Here is a 20,375-nt window from a genome sequence, read left to right as displayed (position 1 = left end):
ATTCCTGCTAACCTAATGCTAAAAATCCCATTATCTCCACCATCAGTCGGCTTTGCAGCAGCTTTGTGAATGCTTTTTGTTATAAGCACAACCATCTTCTCTATTCCTACTGTATGCTTTGCTGAACATTAACTGTTAACGCCCCAAATTCAGAAACTGTCACACCAGATTTCAGTTTTGCCATTAGCACAATCTTTGTCATTTGGTGGCATTTCTTGTTCATCTTGTTTATTTTCCATGCTCCCTGTCACTGTGTACAGACACTTAAGTACACTAATTTTTTATTCTTCTTATTCATCATCTGTTGCAGTCTTTACCATCTGTTCTCTTATTTTAAATTGGAAATATATGCCAAGAAATATGGGTTTAAACAAGAGCTCCCCTTCCCCCAATCCTGCCCAGTTTAAAAGCTGCCCAAGAAGACACACCAGTTTTTAAGCCAGGCGCCTGGTACCTGTCGGGTTAATAAATGCAGGCGTATCGTATACAACTAGCCAAGAGCTATAAGGAGGTTTCCCTAGATTTCTGAAGCTTTAGGTACTAGCCACTGCAGACTGGGTGGCACAATGGCCTATCAAGTACAAAGGAAGACTAAAATCGTTTTGCTTTTTTATATCGTGGGCACTTAAACAAGTTACCGTGACAAAAAGGGGGGCAGGGTTTTTCATGCATGAGCTGCTCTGCAGAGAGGGCCTATGTGCGTGCTCTTTTCCCTGCTAAGAGAAAGCTAGCCCGAGTTAGTTTAGCCAGGAAGCTAAGAGAGGCAAGCTGTCGTGGGTGGCTTCCAGTTGCCGCGGGGTAGGAATGCATACCTGGGAGCTACGGCCCGGCGGGTGATGCAGAGCCCCTGTCACGTCACGGAGAAGCAAGGCTGGAAGAGACCTCCAGCGGTCACACCTAGTCCGGCCACCTGCCAGAGGCAGGATCAGCCCTGTCCAAACCATCCCAGACACACCCATTGGCCAACCCCTCAACCAAATGCCAGAGTCACCCCTGGCAGCACAGGACATCACACCTGGAGCTGCTACCGGGGACCGTGGCTGCCAGCGCTCTGCTGCGGAGAAGGTTGTTCAAACAGGCTTGAGAGATCCCAGGAAGAGGCCATGCCCCTGCCACAGAAGAATGCAAAATCCCTGCAAAATCCGTAAAAATCTGACCATTTCTTCCTGACCCTAAATGTGGTGACTGGTTTGACCCCAAGGAGGGGGAGCTCTTGGCTCTCTCGCCAAGAGCTGCCAAGGTTAAGTCCCAGCAGGAGCACTGGCACAGCCCAGTCTGCATCTCCACGCCTGGCTGCAGCCAGCACCCAGTGCATCTGAGGACGGTGCAAAAAACCCGGATGCATGTACTGGCAGGAGGGGAAAATAATTCCTTCCTGGCCCCATGCAGCAACGACAAAGCCCAGAAGCAGGGGAAGTACCCACAGAAGAACACAGGCATCGCCGCTCCTGAATCATCCCTGACCAATGCTTATCCAACCTCCCCTTGAGCCCCTCCAGCGATGGAGAGTCCACAGCTTCCCCAGGTGTCTATCCCACCGCTGCCCTGCTCCAACAGTGAAGAAGTTTTTCCTGACAGTGTCCTCCGATGGCCCTAGCAATTTGTGTTCCCATGTCCTCTGTCTATCCAACAGAGCCGAAGGGGACCGATGACAAATCTCCATAAACACCAGGAAGGAGAAGAGCTGCCTAAACAAAGGGACAATGCTGGTACCAGAACAAAAGGGGATGAACTGTCCTGGAAAAAATGTAGGCTGGAAATTAGAAAAAGGTTTCTAAACATCAGAGCAGCGAGATTCAGAAAGCGGTAGGGGAAAAGTGTAACCAGGTTTATAACGGAGCTTGGAAAAAGTATGAACAGGCTTAATATGATGTGGTGACCATCACAAACCAAAGGGCTGGACCTCTGGAAGGTCCTTCCAGGGTTATGTCAAAGGCTACGTCCACAGTTATATCAGCTGCTTTGGGTGCATTTGTATTCAAACACTCCTGAGCCTGGGAGAAAACAGAGCTCTGCCACCCCACAAGGTCTTCCCTTGGCAAATCCCCCTTTTCTGACACCGCAAACTTTGGGTGCATCTCAACCACAAAAATACCACGGTGGGCAGCACTGCCTGGGAACATGCTGCCCTGCTTCACAGCTACCCTCTGATCCACAGGCAGCTTTCCTATCAGCACCTAATTAGCACTGCTAAGTGACAGAGCTAATTGCCTGCTTGCAGGGTTGCGCCAACACAACTTCACTCCTTCCAGTTGTGTCCAGAGCACAGTGGCTTGTCTGCAGGCAGGTGTTAATACAGATGCCAATTATGGCCCCTGGCGCACATTCATTTCATGGTGTGATGGAAACTGAGCCCCGGTCCCAACAAACGTGCCCCCTGCCGTGCCTGGTTGTCGGCCCGGGCCACACATTACATTTAAGGTGCCAAACAAATCAGCCGGGAAAACGTTTGTTGTGATGCATGGGGCGATTTTATGGCTTGTTCTGCATTTTATGGTCCCTTAAGTTGGGTGCACGTGTAGCACCCTGCTCATGTGCTGTGATTACACCTTACACAATTAACACAGTAATGTGCAGAGGGGTCTTGGACTGCTAATGCCACTACTGAGCAAGATCCACCACGATGTCGCAGTGCTAGGGAGGCACTCACCTAACACAGTGTCAGTGCTCCTGAAGTACAGGAACATGACAGGAGGTGCAACATGCGGTACAAACAGAGAGCAGCAAACGTGCAGCTAGCAAGACGGAGCAGGGGCTGAGCAAGGGGGACACTTTCTGCTCCGGGTTCTGAAAACCAAACAAATGCAAGGAAGATGCTTCACCATTTGATGAGGAACTAGAGGAAAATGGGTCTTGGCTCATGGAAAACAGGAGTTGTAAACACCGCACCATGCTACAGAGCCACTTACCACGGGGTCAGGAACAGGCACTGTTGCAGACAAACACAGCAGAATAAATCCACCACCTGGGTACATCATGCCAGCTCTGGACAGAGAGCCGAGAGGTCTCTCCCCAAGGACCGTACCTCATCGCTACTCACCCCAAACTGTATATTCGTCTAATTTCCTTGAAAAGCTGAATTTTTATGCATGTTTCTACTTACAAAACTTTTTGGTCATCTTTGTCACTGATGTGCTGAATCTAAGAAGGCTGAGCCAGTAAGCCCTTCTGTCAGGATAAAGGATTGCTTTGGCAACCTCTTTAAATCGAGGAGGACCCACTGCCTCTCTTTGCCTATTTCTCTATTTGCAGGTTCATATGCGGAGCACAACCTACTAATCCTACGTGCGAGGACTCGCTGGGGTGTTTGCACAGCTGATGCATGCAAGACACTACAGAAGATACTTGCCCTTGAAAGAGAGAACAGGACTGCACAGTGCAGACACCAAACCATCTTGCTGCTCCCCAGAAAGACACTCACAAAGCAGTATCTGCACTGATGAGGACCATGCTTCATCGTATAGGGAAATTTCATCGGTTTGGATTTCTGAGTGTTCACAGCCGCACAGCTATCATGGAGATAAATGGGAGTCACCCAGCTAAAACTACAGATACAGCTCCGAAAATGAAGTGATTAAATCTCCTAAAGACTTTGGGAAGATGAAAAGGGGATTCAATTTGTGTGGATATCCATCAGGGGCTTTATAAAAATTCCTCTGCAATTCAGTACATACCCTAAAAAATACCAAGGAACCCAGCAAAACCTCAGCAAAACCCCTATTGTACAAAGCAGGCAATAATACCCTCAGAACTCCTAAATACCAATGGTCTAAAACTATTTTTAGATAATAGTGCAACATCCCAAGAAATACTAGCCAATGCACTGTCCCTTGATTTGCAGCCAGAAATAAACATGTATTTTGATAAAACAGTGTCTCACAGCTAAACAGGCTTTCTTGGTAAGGGTTTTGTGGGTGATATCTTCTATTAGACCACCTGCATGGTTGGGATAGACTGAGACAAGCTTGCAGAAGCTTTGCTTAGTCGATCCCAAGCATGCAGTTAGTCCAATACAAGATATCACCCACAAAAATCCTTGCCTCGCAGACTTCCTGGACCATCATGGCTACAACGTCACTCCAACACACTCTTGGTAAGAAATTTCTGTTCTACCCAAACCAGAACTCAATGGTTTCTATAGACTCACAACTGGTTTGGGAAGACGACTATCTGGTCATAGTTTCTGACCATTATAAGATGTTCTGAACTCATATCTGGCATATCTTGGGATGAGTTCAGACCCCCTGAGGGCAGGAGGATGTGGTACCCAGGTGGCCTGCTCCCTGGGTGGGCCACCCCTCATCCTGCTCTCTTCGCTTCCCCTGGCCGGCTGGGTCTAAGACAGCGGAGATGCATCATGTGCAGCCCTGGCTCAGGGATGCATCCCTGGGTCTCTCGTCTCCCACCGGTGCCTGTAGGCGACTCCCTGAAAACTGTAAACTAAAACCTGCTGCAGGTGCCCCAGGCTGCCCACTGGCAGAATCAGAGCTACGTACCTCCGCCGGGTGAAACAGCATTCGCTTCTGTAGGTACGTGAAATATCTATGGAGAAAATAGCCAACGGAGGAGCCTTCGCCATGGAACAGATTCACTTTTCTGAGGGAGATCTGCAAGTTTTGGGTGAGCCGAAGTGAAGTCTGAGGGGTCTGCGGGTGCTCAACTACCTAGGCGTTAGTGCCCATCGTCTGCTGGAGTTTACTATCCGGTGCAGGGTGGTGAAAGCAGGCAGCAAGGCAAAAGTCCTTGACTTCAGGAGGGCTGACTTCAATGAGCTAAGGAGATCAGTCAGAGAGACATTGGGGACTCAGAGCCTCAGTGAGATGGGAGTCCAGGACGGGTGGTCGTTCCTCAAGGAGACGATCCTCCGAGCTCAGAGGGAGTCAGTCTCATCGCAAACCGAAGGGGACAAGAGTGCTAAGAAGCCCCCTTGGCTCAGTAAAGCATCCAGGAGGGCCCGAGGGCAAAAAAGGAGGTGTACAAACAGTGGAGGCAAGGGACTATCACCAAGGAGGATTACACCCCCATTGCCCAGGACTGCAGGGAGGTGGGTAGGCAGGCCAAGGCAGAGACGGAGCTAGGGCCGGTGACCAGAATTAGGGATAACAAAAAGTCCTTTTTCAAATACATAGGGAGTAAGAAGAGGGCACCGGGTAACATGGGGCCCCTGCAGGACAGGCTCGGCAATCTGGTGATTGCAGCAAAGGAGAAAGTTGACCTCTTTAACGAGTTCTTTGCCTCCATATTTCTGAGCAGGGACCCCGCAGGACAACTCCCCGGCTAGGATTACAGATAGGCTCAGGGGACACGACGCCATGCCTAGGGTCAGGGACGACCGAGTTAGGGAACTCGTGGAGGGGCTGGACGTGTTTAAATCAGCAGGTCTTCATCTGAGGGTGCTGGGGGAATTGGTGGGGGTCATAGCGGGCCCCCTGGCACGGCTCTATGAGTGCTCGTGGTGCTTGGGCCAGGTCCCAGAGGACTGGAAAAGGGCCAGCGTGGTCCTCATTTACAAGAAGGGGAGAAAGGGGGTAACTGGGTAACTACAGGCTGGTTAGTCTCACCTCAGTCCTTGGGAAGACCTTTGAGAAAATTATCCAGGAGCACATCTGTGGGGGCCCACATGGGAGGTAACGCTCGGGGACAATCAACATGGGCTCATTGCAGCCAGATCCTGCCTGACTAACCTGGTTTACTTTTATGATCAAGTCACCAAGTCCTTGGATGTGGGCGCTGAGGTGGATGTCGACTACCTGGACTTCAAGAAGGCCTTTGACACTGTTTCTCATCCCCATGCTCACAAAAAGCCTAGGCGACTGCGGCATTGATGCCCACACAGTCATTTGGGTGGCAAATTGGCTGGAGGGTCATGCCCAGAGAGTGGTGGTGGATGGGTTGTTTTCAACTTGGAGGGAGGTGGGCAGTGGGGTCCCCCAAGGCTCGGTCCTCCGGCCTGTGCCATTCAACATCTTCATCAGTGATCTGGATGTGGGAGTCGAAAGCATGCTGTCCAAATTCACGGATGACACCAAGTTGTGGGGCGAGGTGGGCATGCTGGAGGGGAGGGACAGAATCCAGCTAGACCCGGACAGGTTACAGGGGTGAGTGGGTGAGAACAGGATGGAGTTCAACGCAGACAAGTGCAAGGTGTTGCGTCTGGGGAGAAGGAACCGGCAACACACCCACAGGCTGGGGGACTCCCTTCTTGTCAACACGGTGACAGAAAGGGATCTTGGAGTCATTGTTGACTCCGGGATGGACATGGGCCGACAATGCGAGGACGCGGTCAGGAAGGCTAACTGCACCTTGTCATGCATCCACAGATGCATCTCGAGCAGGTCCCAGGAGGTGATCCTCCCCCTCTACACGACACTGGTCAGGCCGCAGCTGGAGTACTGTGTCCAGTTCTGGGCGCCGCACTTCCGGAGGGATGTGGACAGCATGGAGAGGGCCCAGAGGAGGCCACTCGCATGGTCAGGGGGCAGCAGGGCAGGCCCTAAGAGGAGAGGCGACGGGACCTGAACCTGTTCAGCCTCCACAAGAGAAGGCCAAGAGGGGACCTGGTGGCTATCTATAAACTCACCAGGGGGGACCAGCGGAAAATAGGTGAGGCTCTGCTCCCCCGGGCACCACCTGGACCAACAAGGAATAACAACCACAAATGGATTGAGAGCAGGTTCAGGCTGGACATCAGGAGGCATTACTCTATGGTTAGGGCTGCCAGGCTCTGGAAGGGGCTCCCGAGGGAGGTGGTGCTCTCCCCTCCCTTGGGGGTCTTCAAGAGGAGGTAGATAAATATCTGGCTGGGGTGTTATGATCCCAGCACCCGCTCCTGCCCAGGGCAGGGGGTCAGACTTGATGATCTGTTCAGGTCCCTTCCGACCCTAGAAACTATGAAACTATGCCGCACAGACCAAATAGGATTTTGATCTAAATGTTCATATTAATTTTGCATGGCATTTTTCAGCATTTGAATTTTAAGAGCGACTAAATGGCACTCATTAGTTATGAGACCCAGCAAGAGCAGACAGAGCCGCTTTCATCCTGCTTCATTTTGGTAAGGAAAGCAAAATAATACAAGGGGAAATCTATGGCTAGCAGAGCTAATGACAGCAAGACAGTAAGAGGGAACAGAAGGAATTATAACAATGGTACTAAACCATTATTTAGATGAAGCTAGAATGGCCAATAATGCAATAATATTTGACAAATACAGTTTTGCACTTGGGAGGAAATAGGCAATGAACTCACACCATATGATAACATACTTTTTATTCTAAGAGTAATAGAGAAACATACACATCTGCAAATATAAAATGCCTAGTGAGTTCTTAGCAGCTCTTGGGGACAACTTTCTGCTTTATAAAGCTGAAGTACAAGGCGCCATTTCTCATGGATCGTGTTCGGACCCATTAAAGCACCGGCTGCAAACATTAAGGTGACTGGGAGTGTGGAGGGAAGCGATCACGCTATGAAAGACGACATGCTTCCAAGGCATTAAAAGAGCAAAACAAAGACACTGGACTTGAGAAGGGCAAGTTGTCAATAATCCAAAAGTAAGGTCCAGGAGGATTTAATCCTAAAGGCAAGGGTGCTGGGAGCTCAACGAGAAGCTATCCCATCATGGTAGAATGAAAATAAAAAGAACTGCAAGAAACCAAGAAGCCTCTTGGCTACCCCAAAATAAAGAGAGGAACATACAGGTAATGGAAGGAAAGGCAAGTCACGAAGGAAGTGTATCCAGGAATGGGAAGAACACGCAGGGATACAGCAGGAAAGCAAAAGCAAAAAATAAGAGAGAGCTGGGAAGGGACCGTGAAGAAAACAAGGATTCTGTCAAAAAAGGGAAGCGGGGGAACACCGCGGGTCCACCGCTCAGCAGCGAGGGGGGACGAGGCAAAAGTGGAGCAGCTCCGCAACTATCGGTACTTTGCCTCCGTTGTCACAAAACCCCACAAACTGGGACCGTACAACTAACGACATGAATATAAACGTATTACCAATATATACACCTGCAGCAAACTAGCTTGGTGCATGAGGAGACATGCAAGACTTTATTAAAGACGGGCTTTACAAGTAACTGGAGAAATATGGGATAGACAAAATTACCATTGGGTGGAAACACCATAGGCTGAATAACCACAAGCGAAGTGTAGCTGTAACTGGATTGATCTCAGAAGGGGAGAAGGTCTCAAAGCGAGTCAGCACTGCGATGCTGCGGTAACAAAGCACACGCAATTTGGAGAGGCATTAACAGGTGCATGTCATGCAAGACATGGGACATGATAGTATTACTGTGAGTGGTGCTGCCTGTGTCTTAGCTGAAGCCTAGCATCCAGGTCTGGGCTCCACATTTTAAGAAGGATGTAGAGAGGAGAGGCAGGGTCCAGAGGCAAGAGACAACGATGCCAAAGGCATGGGAATACAGGACATACGAGGGAACTAGGTATGTTTACTATGGAGAAAAAAACACACTAAGTGGCGGGGGGAGGCATGATAACAGTTTTCAACTCTTCGAAAGTCTCCTATTTAGAAGAGGAAGAATAATGGATGAAATCCAGGTTGGATGAAACCTCAGTCAAAGCTTCCTAACTGTAAAAAGGGCACAACAGGAGGACAAGCTGCCCCTGGACGTCGTGGGATCACTGGAGGTTTTCCAGCTGAGACTGACTAGGTTTTCACCCGGGACAGTTTAGAAACAGTACACCCCGCATCTGTGCTGCGGGTGGGACTCTTGAGGTCTCTTCCAACCCTGTGATTAACAGATTAAAGGTGCCTAACTGATGCCTCTCCGAACGTAACAGCAGATGTGGATTCACCCCCCTGAGGATGTGTCCCCATTGCTGCCCTGCAGGCATCGGGACTCTGCTATTTAACACGTTCATTAATGACCAGCCAGCAAATAAAGAAACGTTTACTCGTCGCTTTGTAAATCGGTGAATAAGGCCCAAAGAATAGCAGTAGGCTACTGCTCTTTTCCAACGAGCTTCACAGCAGAACCGTATCAGCAGAGAAGCAGTTGCAGATTTCCTCCCAGAAAGCAAAGAATGAAACCACTTGAGCAATGCTATGTTCCTGCCAAGCTCGGCTGGCATGACAACAGCGCGCTGTGGTAAGCAATATCAAAAGGCAGCTGATACTCTAAAAGAATCAGCATGGACACTTAACTCTCGTCTACAAGCCTCGCATTTGTCAGCTTAGCTGACCGCCGTTTCAGGGAGACTATCAGAATCAGCCCAGTTCACAACACGGCATCGCTCTAGATGCTTTCCTTTCTGCTTCATCTCTCCCACCCAGATACCGGAGCGACTTGTTGGCATCTGCAGCTATGTGAGTACTTGGCAAGTACAGAATTGGGAATGAGTTCAAGGCTACAAACTGATGTAGGCAGGCAAAGACAGACTCCCTTCACAGACGGCGATGCTATGGAGCTGGCTAAATTTTCAAAATGATTTTCTTTTTCACCTTGATGCTGCCAGGGTTCAGCATTGCTCTGCTTGCTCTATCCAGGTGCATAATTGTTACCCAAGCACAGCTTTCCCATTAGTAGAAATCAACTGTGGAAGATGGGTTTGATCTGTATATGGTCAGCATTCAGGCCCATGATTTTCCTTCAACACATCTCAGACAGTGGGGAAAAGGAGGCGGTTTTGTTGAATGCCACCAGGGAATGCAGCAGCAGCTGCTCACTTCTCTATTGGGGCATGACCTGAAAGGACGGTCGGGAATCATCTCAGATTTTTACACAACTTTTATGCGTATCTTAACCCCGTTGCATCTCTAAGGCAAGAAGTCAACACAGATAAACAACAGCCTCATACAACAGAGAAAACTAGTGGTATGTGGATGGATATCTGCCCTGGTCCGTGACCTCTGGTGCGACTAGGAAGGCTCTAGGAAGTTGGTGGTGAAGAACTGAAGACAGCTCTGGGCTCATTTCCTAGTTATATTGCTCAGGAACAGGATACGAAGTGCTAATTTTGCAGACGCCTTACTGAAGAGGACTGCAGTATGGCATGCCGACAGGTTTCCTCTTCAAAAGGTGGCATCAATAATCTCAGTCAGTGAGGGATGTGCATGCTCTTACAGCCTGGAGGTACAAAAGGAGCGGTCCCATCCCTCCTCCGGTGAAGGTTTAAGTCCAGACACTCGCTGCAGCGGAGGCTGCAGACCAGTTTTCCCCGCTCCCTTCTGTGACAGCACCCTGCCCACGAGGCCACAGAGTCACCTGGAGCGAGTCTCCAGGCCTTTTCTGCAAGGTGCAAGAGCTGCAATCGGAAGTGTCGAAAATGCCCCCCTTCTCCAGAACAACCTACAGCCTGGTGGCTGCGGCAGTCGCTTGGAGCTGGAAAACACGAGTTTAAGACACCGCTGGGAAAGCGCATGTCTATGGACAGTCATACACATTTTTTCACAAAGTGGCCTGTCAGGTAATGGCGTGCTTTCCTTTTGCCTGGGACATTGTTTAGGATCGTGGATTTACGGGAATGACGATAGCAACGCTATTCTATTTGATTGATGACTTGAGAGTTGATCTCTGCCTACGACAGGCAATGCCAGATTAGGAGCAGGATTATGATGTCCTCAGACAGTCTAAAAATCAACACACACACTTCAGCTGTAGCTTATCCAAACCATAGAAAACAAGGATTGAAGGGAGCTCAGGATGCCACATCTAGTCCAACCCAAGCAGGAGCAGCCCCAACTACATCATCCCAGACAAGGCTTTGTCGAGCCGGGTCTTCAACACCTCCAAGGATGGAGACTGCACCACCTCTCTGGGGAGCCTGTTCCAGTGCTTCACCACCCTCCTAAGGAGAAAGTTTCTCCTAATATCCAACCTTACCTTCCCTTGCTGCAACTGGAGCCCATTGCTCCTTGTCCTGTCATCTGCCCCCGCTGAGAACGGTCCAGCCATCAAATCCCCCCTCGGTCTTCTCTTCTGCAGACTGAATCAGCCCAGTTCCCTCAGTCTTTCCTCACCAGTCCTGTGCCCCAGCCCCCTAAATGGTTCTTTCTAACGTCACCTGTGCCCTGGCCCATGCTACCAACTTTAGCAGACAAATTCAAGACTCAAACCACTACACTTCTGGGTTAGGATGAATTAAACCCACTTCTAGTGCTCTGCTACCTGTGCACGGGACAGCAGAAGAGCTGTGCATCACCATATCAGGTCTCAGAGCCTAAACACCCTGTTACGAGACTCTTTCTGTCCAGGTGGGCCTGGCCGCGTGCCGGTTTTCTTCCTCGCCTTTAACAGCTGTGCAAGGAGAAGCCCCAGCAGTGCAGAAGCAGAAGCAGCTCACAGCTGCCTGGCCCAGCCCCAGCCCCAGCCCCAGCCCCAGCCCCAGCCCGGCTCCTCCGGCAGGGAGCCGCGCAGTCGGGGGAATATGAAATGAAAGCAGCATGCCAGGCTGGCTTTGTTTGCTAAACACCTACTCGGCAGGAAGGCCTTGAAGAGGTCCAGGCTCGGGCTCTGTGGCCTCAGGGAGAAAGGAGTCCAGAGAGGAGGAGCGACTGCCGACAGTGACCACCCACGCGGCCGTGGCACACCACGGGTACCCGCACGAGGCTGCTCTTGGCTGACCTCAGGGGCCGTGACGGGACAGAAGGGAGAAGGCAGTATGTAGGGCCCAGGCCATTTAGGGACTTGCAGGTCAGAAAAGCAGCTTGAACTGCACCTGGAAAGCTTTCGGGAGCCAGGGCATTTTCTGGAGGACTGGAATTATGGTCTCCGGCCGGCCCACCCCATCGCAAGAACTCTGCAGCTCACTAAACTTGGGAATACGAAACGCGCTGCAGCTGTGAGACACACCTGCCTGGCCTCCGTCCACGAGAACCACGCAGCAGGAGACACTGAGGAAAAAGGAGTGGAGGAAAGGGCCCCAGAGCCTCGGCCCAGCTATTAACACAAACTGGAAGTAGTACGAAGAGCCATGACAGGTTCCCTCATCCGTTCCTTTCCTTCCCCCGCCATGCTACACAAATGCACAATCGACACCCACCCCGCTCCGTCCCCCACACACCCACACCCATTTTGACAGTGCAATTGCTTTGGCAGGACAGTTTAACAAGGCAAGTGAGCAGCTGTTGAGTCAGTCGGGTACTTTCACCTTCCTTGAAAGCAGCAGCTGCCGGTCACAGCTGGGGCTGGAGTTCGGCGGGGATGCACCGATGCTCCCAGGAGTACTAAAACCTCCCACATGCCCCCTGGTAGGTCTGTCGAGCGTGCCCAGGGTCAGATCTAAGGTCAGGACAAGGTTTTCCCCAATTTCGATCAGCGAGGACTGCAGGGTCCTGTAGCACGGACATGGTACCGGTCTAAGCCACTCGAGCAGGTTTGACCCCAAACAACTTGCTTCCACTGCAGCGTCGAAGCATGAGTGCTGCCCCCGACCCTCCTGCTTTCCCACCTCCTGAGGCGCGTCCCAGGGGTGTCTCAAGGTGTGCTGTGACGATGGTGCGAGGGGTCACGTGGACGAGCTCATGCGCCCTTTTAGAAAACTAGTTGCCCGAGGACCTGGGAACTGAACTCGCTTGCCTGGCAGGCCCCTTTCAGTCCTAACTGCCGATATTAGTCTACGGCCAAGAATTTCAGAAGGGGTGACTAAAAGTAGACTCCAAAGCCTAATTAGGAATGCTGTTTTGTAGGGTCACAATACCCAAGTCTAAACCTCCGGAGAGCAGCTACTGAATTTCCTTCTGGAGAGCTGTCCTGGCCGGCAAAGGGACTTCACGTAAGGTTGAAGGACTACCAAGGAGAGGGCATCAGGACGGCACGCTGGGGCTCTCCCCTTTGAACAGCTCAACTACATACTCGTCCCTGCGGCAGAGTGGTTTTCTGCATGGGTGGAGGCAAGCTCGGTGAGAAAGGGGGGAGATCTTAGATTCATAGATTCAGAAAGTTAGGGCTGGAAGGGAGCTCAGGAGTCGTATCTAGTCCAACCCCTGCTCCAAGCAGGACCAGCCCCAACTGCATCGTCTCGGCCAGGGCTTTGTGTAGCCAGATCTTAAACACCTCCAAGGATGGAGATCCAACAACCTCTCTGGGCAACCCGTTCCAGTGCTTTACTACCATCCTTGTGAGAAAATTCTTCCTAATACCCAACCTCAACTTCCCTTGCTGCAGCTGGAGCCCATTGCTCCTTGTCCTGTCACCTGCCCCCCCTGGGCCCAGTCCAGCTCCATCCTCTTTGCAGCCCCCCTGCAGGGAGGTGAAGGCTGCTATTCAATCCCCCTCGGTCTTCCCTTCTGCAGAATAAATCAGCCCATTTCCCTCAGCCTCTTCTCACCGGTCATGACCCCAGCCCCACAACCATGTATGATGCCCTCCGCTGGACTCCCTCCAATGTGTCCACATCCTTTCTGTCGTGGGGGATGGACACAGGACTCCAGATGGGGCCTCCCCAGTGCTGAATAGAGGGAAGGATCGCTTCCCTTGACCTGCTGGCAACGCTCCTACCAATGCAGCCCCGGATGCTGCTATCCTCCTTGATAACATGGGCACACCGCTGGCTCATCTTGTCAGCCGTCAACTGCGACAGAGATAACAACCGGACTGCAGAAGGGGTGCTGCTGTAATTAGGGTGCCAGGGGGTCAGCCACTGCCACCGAACTGAAGGGCTGTGGAGGGTAAGTATTACGCCAGAGGACTCTGCCAGACCTGAAATGCTAATAGGGCTTATATTTAAAGTGGCAAGATCAGATAGGGTAGGGAGGTACGTGCCTTTTGGTGTTTTAAAACGCTTGGGTGCTTTCCAGAGTAAAGTGACTGTGGTTAAGACGCCCCTTTGCTAAGCCCAGGTTCTTGGCTTTCTTGCCACGATAGCTCAGAGACAGCTAAAACGAAGCGGCCAGAGCATCAAGCGCCCTGTGAAGGTCTGGGGGGAGCGCGGACAAGTAAGACGGAGGCCCAGGAGGTCGGAGCGCCGGAGGGGCCGTGTCTCACACCAGAGGAATCGTGAAACATAGCCCGCGGCCCAAGCAACAGCCACAGTGTCTGCACAGAAGGTGGTCACAACTAGCTAAATGCACGTGGGACCCAACCGTCGTGTACCCTCATAACACGCTGGGCTCAAAGAACCAGTGACATGGGGCTGCAAAGGACCTCCCGGACGAATGCAGCCAGCCCCTTGCTATCATAGCCACCGTGCTGTGTGTAATCCTTTTCAGCAACGGATCACAAACCAGCCGAGTTTCTTCTCTATACAGAAGGGCCTGGTCGAGGCTGGAGAAGGGAGTTCAGCCTCGGAATCAGTCGTGACAAGCTAACACTTTAAAACTGGATGGCTCTTGTCCACATCAGTGCAAAGCTGTTGAACAGTGTTAGTTAAAAGGTACTAGTGTGACCCGTCTATTGATGCTGCAGCACTTGAGTTTTTTGCCACTCGAGTACAAACAAAAAGGAGAGAAGCCCAGAGAGGAAATGTGCACGTTACCCGAATCCTCTGCTTCGCTGTATGCAGGCAGAGAGCAGACAGGGCAACTTAAAGAGAGGGGCTTGAAAACCTCTGGGGAAGGGGTCAGGTAATTTTTAGGCACACCCAGGAGCAGTTTCCGAAGCTGCGCAGAAAGTTTCTACAAAGAAGCAGTCGTGTAGAGCTAATACATCCCTCGTTTGAGAGCCGAGCCCATCCAAGCTCAGCGGGGGAAGTCACCGCTACAGGAGCTGGGGACAGCTCTGTGTGTGGATGCAGCTCTTTGAAGGATGCATTGCTCAGTGCCATGGATTTTCTGTCTTCCTAGAAAACTAAGGAGACATAACTATCAGCTCAAGGCCCGAAATGTGAGGCTGAATGAAGGGGTGGTTTCAGATGGCGCTGTTGAAGGAAACGTTTGGAAGGTAACCAAGAGTCTGCCTTTTCCTCAGGTTCGGGAGAAGTCGGGTCACTCACACCGTTAGTCATGTTATACGGAGTGACAAATCACCTCTGCGAGACGGTCATGGTGGAAAGCGTCTGCACATGCATCCTGACGCATGACATTAAAGCTGAAACCTTGTACTGAAATATGTGACAGCAGCAGCAGAGCAGTGGGGAAATCTGTATACAGAGCACTAAAATTTACTGCCTAATAATTTTCTTTAAGTTATTCAGATGTACTGAATAATGTACTATTCACAGATCTATTATATGTCTGCTCACTAAGCAAGCGCAGGGTGCTTTCTCTATAACGTTAAATTGCAGTTGCTCTTTTCTTTCTGAAGAGATCTAGGAAAAAGTGTTAGCAGTGGCCAAGGTCAGGGACTTTGACTGGGCTGAGCCAATGCCCCTGCCAGGACCAAAGCTGGAGGTCCCGGCTAGAGGGTCTTGCCCCTACACTCAGGACGGCCCGACTGCCGTATTCGGGGTCAGGAAGGGGTTTTACCCCATCGTCAGATCGGTACACAGTGCAGGGGAGGTTGCTTTATTCTGTAGCAGGGGCTGTGGCCCTTTACCCAGAAACATCATTGCTAAAACATCTCACAGAAGCAGGACGCTGGCTGCCTTGGTCCCCTGCTTTACCTGTGGCAGGTGCCGGCGTCAGGTCTGTGTTGCATCAGGGTTGCGGGTATCTTCTGTAGAGTTGCGATTGGGGTCTGTCTGGGGTGGTTTGGACAGGGCTGATCCTGCCTCAGGCAGGGGCTGGACTAGAGGAGCGCTGGAGGTCCCTTCCCGGCCCACGTCTCTGCGACGCTGCCTGGACTCCAGCAGGGAGTTAAGCCGAGGTGCGGGCAGAAGCAGCAGAATGTAGCCGAGTTGTACATAATATTACTTCACTTTCCCTTTCCCCGTTATTATAGCAAACACACTTTCTAACAGTCTTGTCCCCGGTACAAGCCTGCCCCAGTGTCCCTGGAGCTGCCCAAGCTACCAAAATGCTAAAAGAAACAAGAGACTTGCAGCCTCCATGAAAGTCTACACTTACCACTTTCAAAATTAAAAAAGAGAAGAAAGTCATCACAGACAACGAGGGCGGAGAGGACCTCGGGAGGTCACATCTAGTCCAACCTCCTGCTCCAAGCAGGACCAGCCCCAACTCCATCATCCCAGCCAAGGCTTTGTCTACCCAGGTCTTCAAAACCTCCAAGGATGGAGACTGCACCACTGCCCTGGGTAGCCAGTTCCAGTATTTTATTACTCTCTTAGCGAGAGAGTTTTTCCTAATATCCAACCTCAACTTCCCTTGCTGCAGCTGGAGCCCATTGCTCCTTGTCCTGTCGTCTGCCCCCACTGAGACCAGCCCAGCTCCATCCTCTTTGCAGCCCCCCTGCAGGGAGGTGAAGGCTGCTATTCAATCCCCCTCCGTCTTCTCTTCTCCAGACTGAATCAGCCCACTTCCCTCGGCCTCTCCCCACGTCATGTCACCCAGCTCCCGGACCATTTTCAGTGCCCTCCGCTGGACTGTCTCCAATTTGAGCACATCCTTTCTGTCGTGGAGACCCAACACTCAGGTCACATTTTAAAGGAGTCTAAACAAGGATGTGCAAGCCTAACTTTAGACACTTCTGACAATTTTGGCCTAGAGATGAACAAACACAAGGCCAGGTTTTCAGGCGGCTGCAGACTACCACTTCTCTACTGATTTCAGTGGAGCAATAGCATTTATGCCTGCTGAAACTCTGGCCCAGGGTCTGAATTTCCAGTCCATCACAACAGAAAACCCCCCACCTAAGCTGGGCGGATGCTAGTGCCAATAAGGGACCTGAAGACTAGAGACTAAAAGCATGTCAGCGCCGTCTCTTACGTGAGGATGCCTGGGCTGATGTCGTGCGGCAGCGCACGTTGCGTTGTCACCCCGCAATCCAGCACCAAGCTGGCAATTCTGCTCCGGTGCCTTGGACGCTGGCAGCCGGTTGTGGCTCCCGGAGACTGAGGCTCCATACTTAGACAGACCCATTTGATTCTATATTTGCCCCTTCACACCAAGCCTCCTCTCCTTTCCCTCCCACACGCAGTTTCAGCTGCTAATGAGCACTGTAAGTAGGACACAGTGAAATATTGTTTTGTATAGAAGTTGCTCACATACAGCGATGTCCCCAAAAGATGTAAAGAGCCTATTATTTACTCTGTAAATTAACAGGAGAAAGAAAGTGAGATAAGTGCAAGAGCAATGCTTTCAGATGAGATCTGCAACGGGATGGAGCTCCGTGAGTAAGGCTGCCGGCAGCAGCAGCCGGAGAGAAGATTCCTGCACCTGCTGTGAGACAGTGTGGGAGGATGGGAAGAGTAGCTGGAGAAAGACAGAGAGTTGCACTATTACAGACTTAGGTGCCAAACTCTGATCCAGCTGCACCTTGCTCAAGTCCATGGTGGGATGGGGATGGGGGGAAGAGGGCGACAACAAAAAACCCCTCCAAAAACAACCCACTCCCCCCCCCCCCAAAATAAAATTGTGCATCTGCTTTTATAACATGCATCTGATGTTATAAGATCTTAGCCTTAAAGATGAAGTCATGATAAAGACGAGAAGACCCATTCACCTTCTGTAGGACCAATTTTTTAGAGGCTCAAGCAGGGTGGAACAGGGTTGTATTTAGCTGTCCAGTAAGTAAAATAGGGTCTAACCCTTAGTTTTATGTAACCCACAAGAGTGAAGACAAGAATTAACAGCATTCTCGTCCTAAATGTTGACTTTAATGTAAGGACAGGCGATGTCTTTAACAGGGAGGTAAGGGTACAACACGTGACACTAATCTTTGGAAATGAAAATTAAAAAAAATATGGTTGAAGAGTCCAGGGTGTCAAAAGAAAAAGCAATGCAGTCAGGAAGTAGCATCCATGCCATCTCTTAAGTCTCAGAAGGCACATGCAGCAGTGATCGAAAAGGAAACCTGGAAGTAAACTAAGAGTAAAGGTAAACTAATGGTATTTTAGTGAAATAGAAATCCTTTGAATTTGGAAAAATCAGATTCTATTGAGGACAGCAAAACAGGAGCATAAATTACAGCGGGACACATAAGAGAAATTAGAAGGATCAAAATAGATTTGGAGAAGCAGATGAAGATGTAGAAAATGAAACGTTCTGTAAATAGCAGAAGCAAGGAGCCTGTTAGAGAAATGGTGGGCCCAGGGCTTGCCAGGGGTTGCAGGAGCAAGCAAAGAAGAGAGAAAAAGACATAGAGGGGAAGTGAAATGTTCGCCTGCCAGAGTCTTTGGCACACAGCGACTGTTGTGGGGATCCACCCCGGCCCACCCCTCTCGAGCAACAGAGATGAAGCGCTATCGGACACTGCGGCATTAAAAATGTCTACAGCAACAAGCGGCCGGCCCAGTGGATAGGAATCAAGTGGCTGAGTTGATCATAGAAATATCCTCCCTCTCATTAAAAACAGGTAACATATTAGAGGACCGAGGAGGGGTAAATCATCTACCTGCATTTAAAAAAAAAACGCTCTAGGGAGTCATCTGGGGAAATAAGACCTTATATCTGTACATGGCAAGCAGCTTAAACAAGCCGAACAAAGAAACAGCAGCAAAAAACCCATGATGTAAGGGCTAATCAGCAAAGATCCTGCAAAATAAAGCTGTACTTAGCTAATCTATTAGACTTCTTTGAATGTGCCGGTGAAATTGGGATACAAGAATCAATCAGCGGCACTCACCTGAGTGCAGAAGGGGGTCGGCACTGCGGTCTGGAGGCAGGCAGAAGGTAAAGTAGGGTGGCACCTTCCAAACAGCTGGCTGCTAAAGGTGCCACCCTGCCCTACTTTTTGCCTGACCTACTTGTTTAAATTTTCTAAAGCTTTTGACAGGGTCCTTCACAAAAGCCTACTAAAGGGGCTGTGTTTCCATGGGGTGAGAGGCAAAGTTACTGTCAGGGATCAAGAACGGGCTAGAAAAAGAGAAGGAATAAATCAGTTTTCATCATGCTGGAGGAGGGAACAAACCTTGAACAGTTACTCTGTTCTTGTTCCAGTGCCATTTGCTACATTTTTATTAAACAACTTGCACCACGGCATAGAAAATTTGGAGAATTTGGGGAAAAATTGTGCATCAATTTTTAACATATTAAGTCAAGATGTCTGTTAAAATGTAGTGTCCAATGTATCGGCCAGAGCAGTCATATGGGCAAAATCTTCTATTCCCAAACTACTCTGTATTTAAAATTGCAAAGCCACGAACCACAGTCCCAGACCCTTCTCGTTTATGCTAAATTGGTAGCAAGTTATAAATACTTCTTGGTGCTAGGTGCAAAAAGAAACCAGAAAGACAGGACAAGATGGAAAAGGCCATCAGGACTCCTGATGGCCTTTTCCTCTAGACCAATACACCTACAGCCTGGATACCTGACACATGGAAGATACTGAATCTTCATATTTTCCCAAGCAGGAAGCAACTGTGACCACCTGAAACCTAAGATCCTGCTCCTGCCTTCGTTTCAAGGTAATGTGCATCATCACAGAGCCTCACAGGAGGTGAGAGGCTTCGTACCAGCTATGAACTGACTGCCCAGAGGAGTTTTCCATCTATTGACTCCTCTGTAAAATCCTATGAAATATGAACTTTCATTTCTACCCAGGAGAACTTTTACAATCTTTTCTCCAATGCCTGATGAAGGGTGTTTGTACCCGAAAGCTTGCAATTAAAGAATTTTTGTTGCAAAAATCTTGTTGGACTAATAAAAGATATCATCTTTAGTATGAGTCCTGATTGCCAGGACAAGATGGAGGCACAAGAGGCAGGTACTCTGTCCCACAACCACCTAGGACAAGACGCCTTTGAGCTTTGTCGAGCTCCTGTGATGATTTATTCAGAACACAATAAGAGGCTGACCGGAGTGGGTTGGCCAGATGTACCACATACTCTGTTGGTCTAGTTGTTGTAAACAGATGTGCAGATGTTTGGAGTGAGCGGTTATCAGCATGCAGATGGCATGCAGCAATACCTCTCCCTCTGATCTGGCCCAGGCCCTGCAGTCTTAGTCCTCACCCAGTGCCTGACCACAGCTGGGGCTGGCTGCGAGCGAATCAAGTGAAGCTGAATCGAGACAAGAGAGGTGCGGAGATTGCTTGCCTTGGGTGAAGGAGGCTGGGACACCCTCACTGATGGAGTTCAGCCTCCCCTGCTCTCTCACGTTGGCAGCCTTGTGCTGCTCCTGGATCTCCAGACAGCAGCAGGGGCGAGAAGCGCCCTTCACCAGCTCTATCTGGTGAGGAGGCTGCGACCTTTCCTTTCAAAGTTGCATCTGGCCACCCTCACCCAGGCCTTCATTACCTTGAGGCTGAACTATCGCAACGTGCTTTATGTGAGGCTGCCCTTGAAGACCATGCAGAAGCTGGTGCAGGACATGGCAGCCAGCGTTCTCTCTAAGCTGTGTGGCGTGCGCCCGCGTGCAGGCGCACCTGGCAGCGCAGCATGAGCACAACCACACATGCCACGCAGCTTAGAGGGAATGCC

The 20,375-nt window shown here is 50.4% G+C and overlaps 1 protein-coding gene across 1 annotated transcript in view; it reads right to left on the bottom strand.

The window, feature by feature from the left end:
• The window catches only part of SHANK3 (SH3 and multiple ankyrin repeat domains 3), a 513,573-nt gene that overhangs the window by 196,850 nt on the left and 296,348 nt on the right, over positions 1-20,375 (bottom strand). The gene's annotated exons all lie outside the window — the stretch shown is intronic.

Source organism: Alligator sinensis, unplaced genomic scaffold (genome assembly GCF_000455745.1).
Source record: "Alligator sinensis unplaced genomic scaffold, ASM45574v1 scaffold961_1, whole genome shotgun sequence".
Classification (NCBI taxonomy): Eukaryota; Metazoa; Chordata; order Crocodylia; family Alligatoridae; genus Alligator; species Alligator sinensis.
The sequence above is the reverse complement of the archived record's forward strand: the minus strand, read 5'-3'. Positions and strand labels throughout refer to the sequence as shown.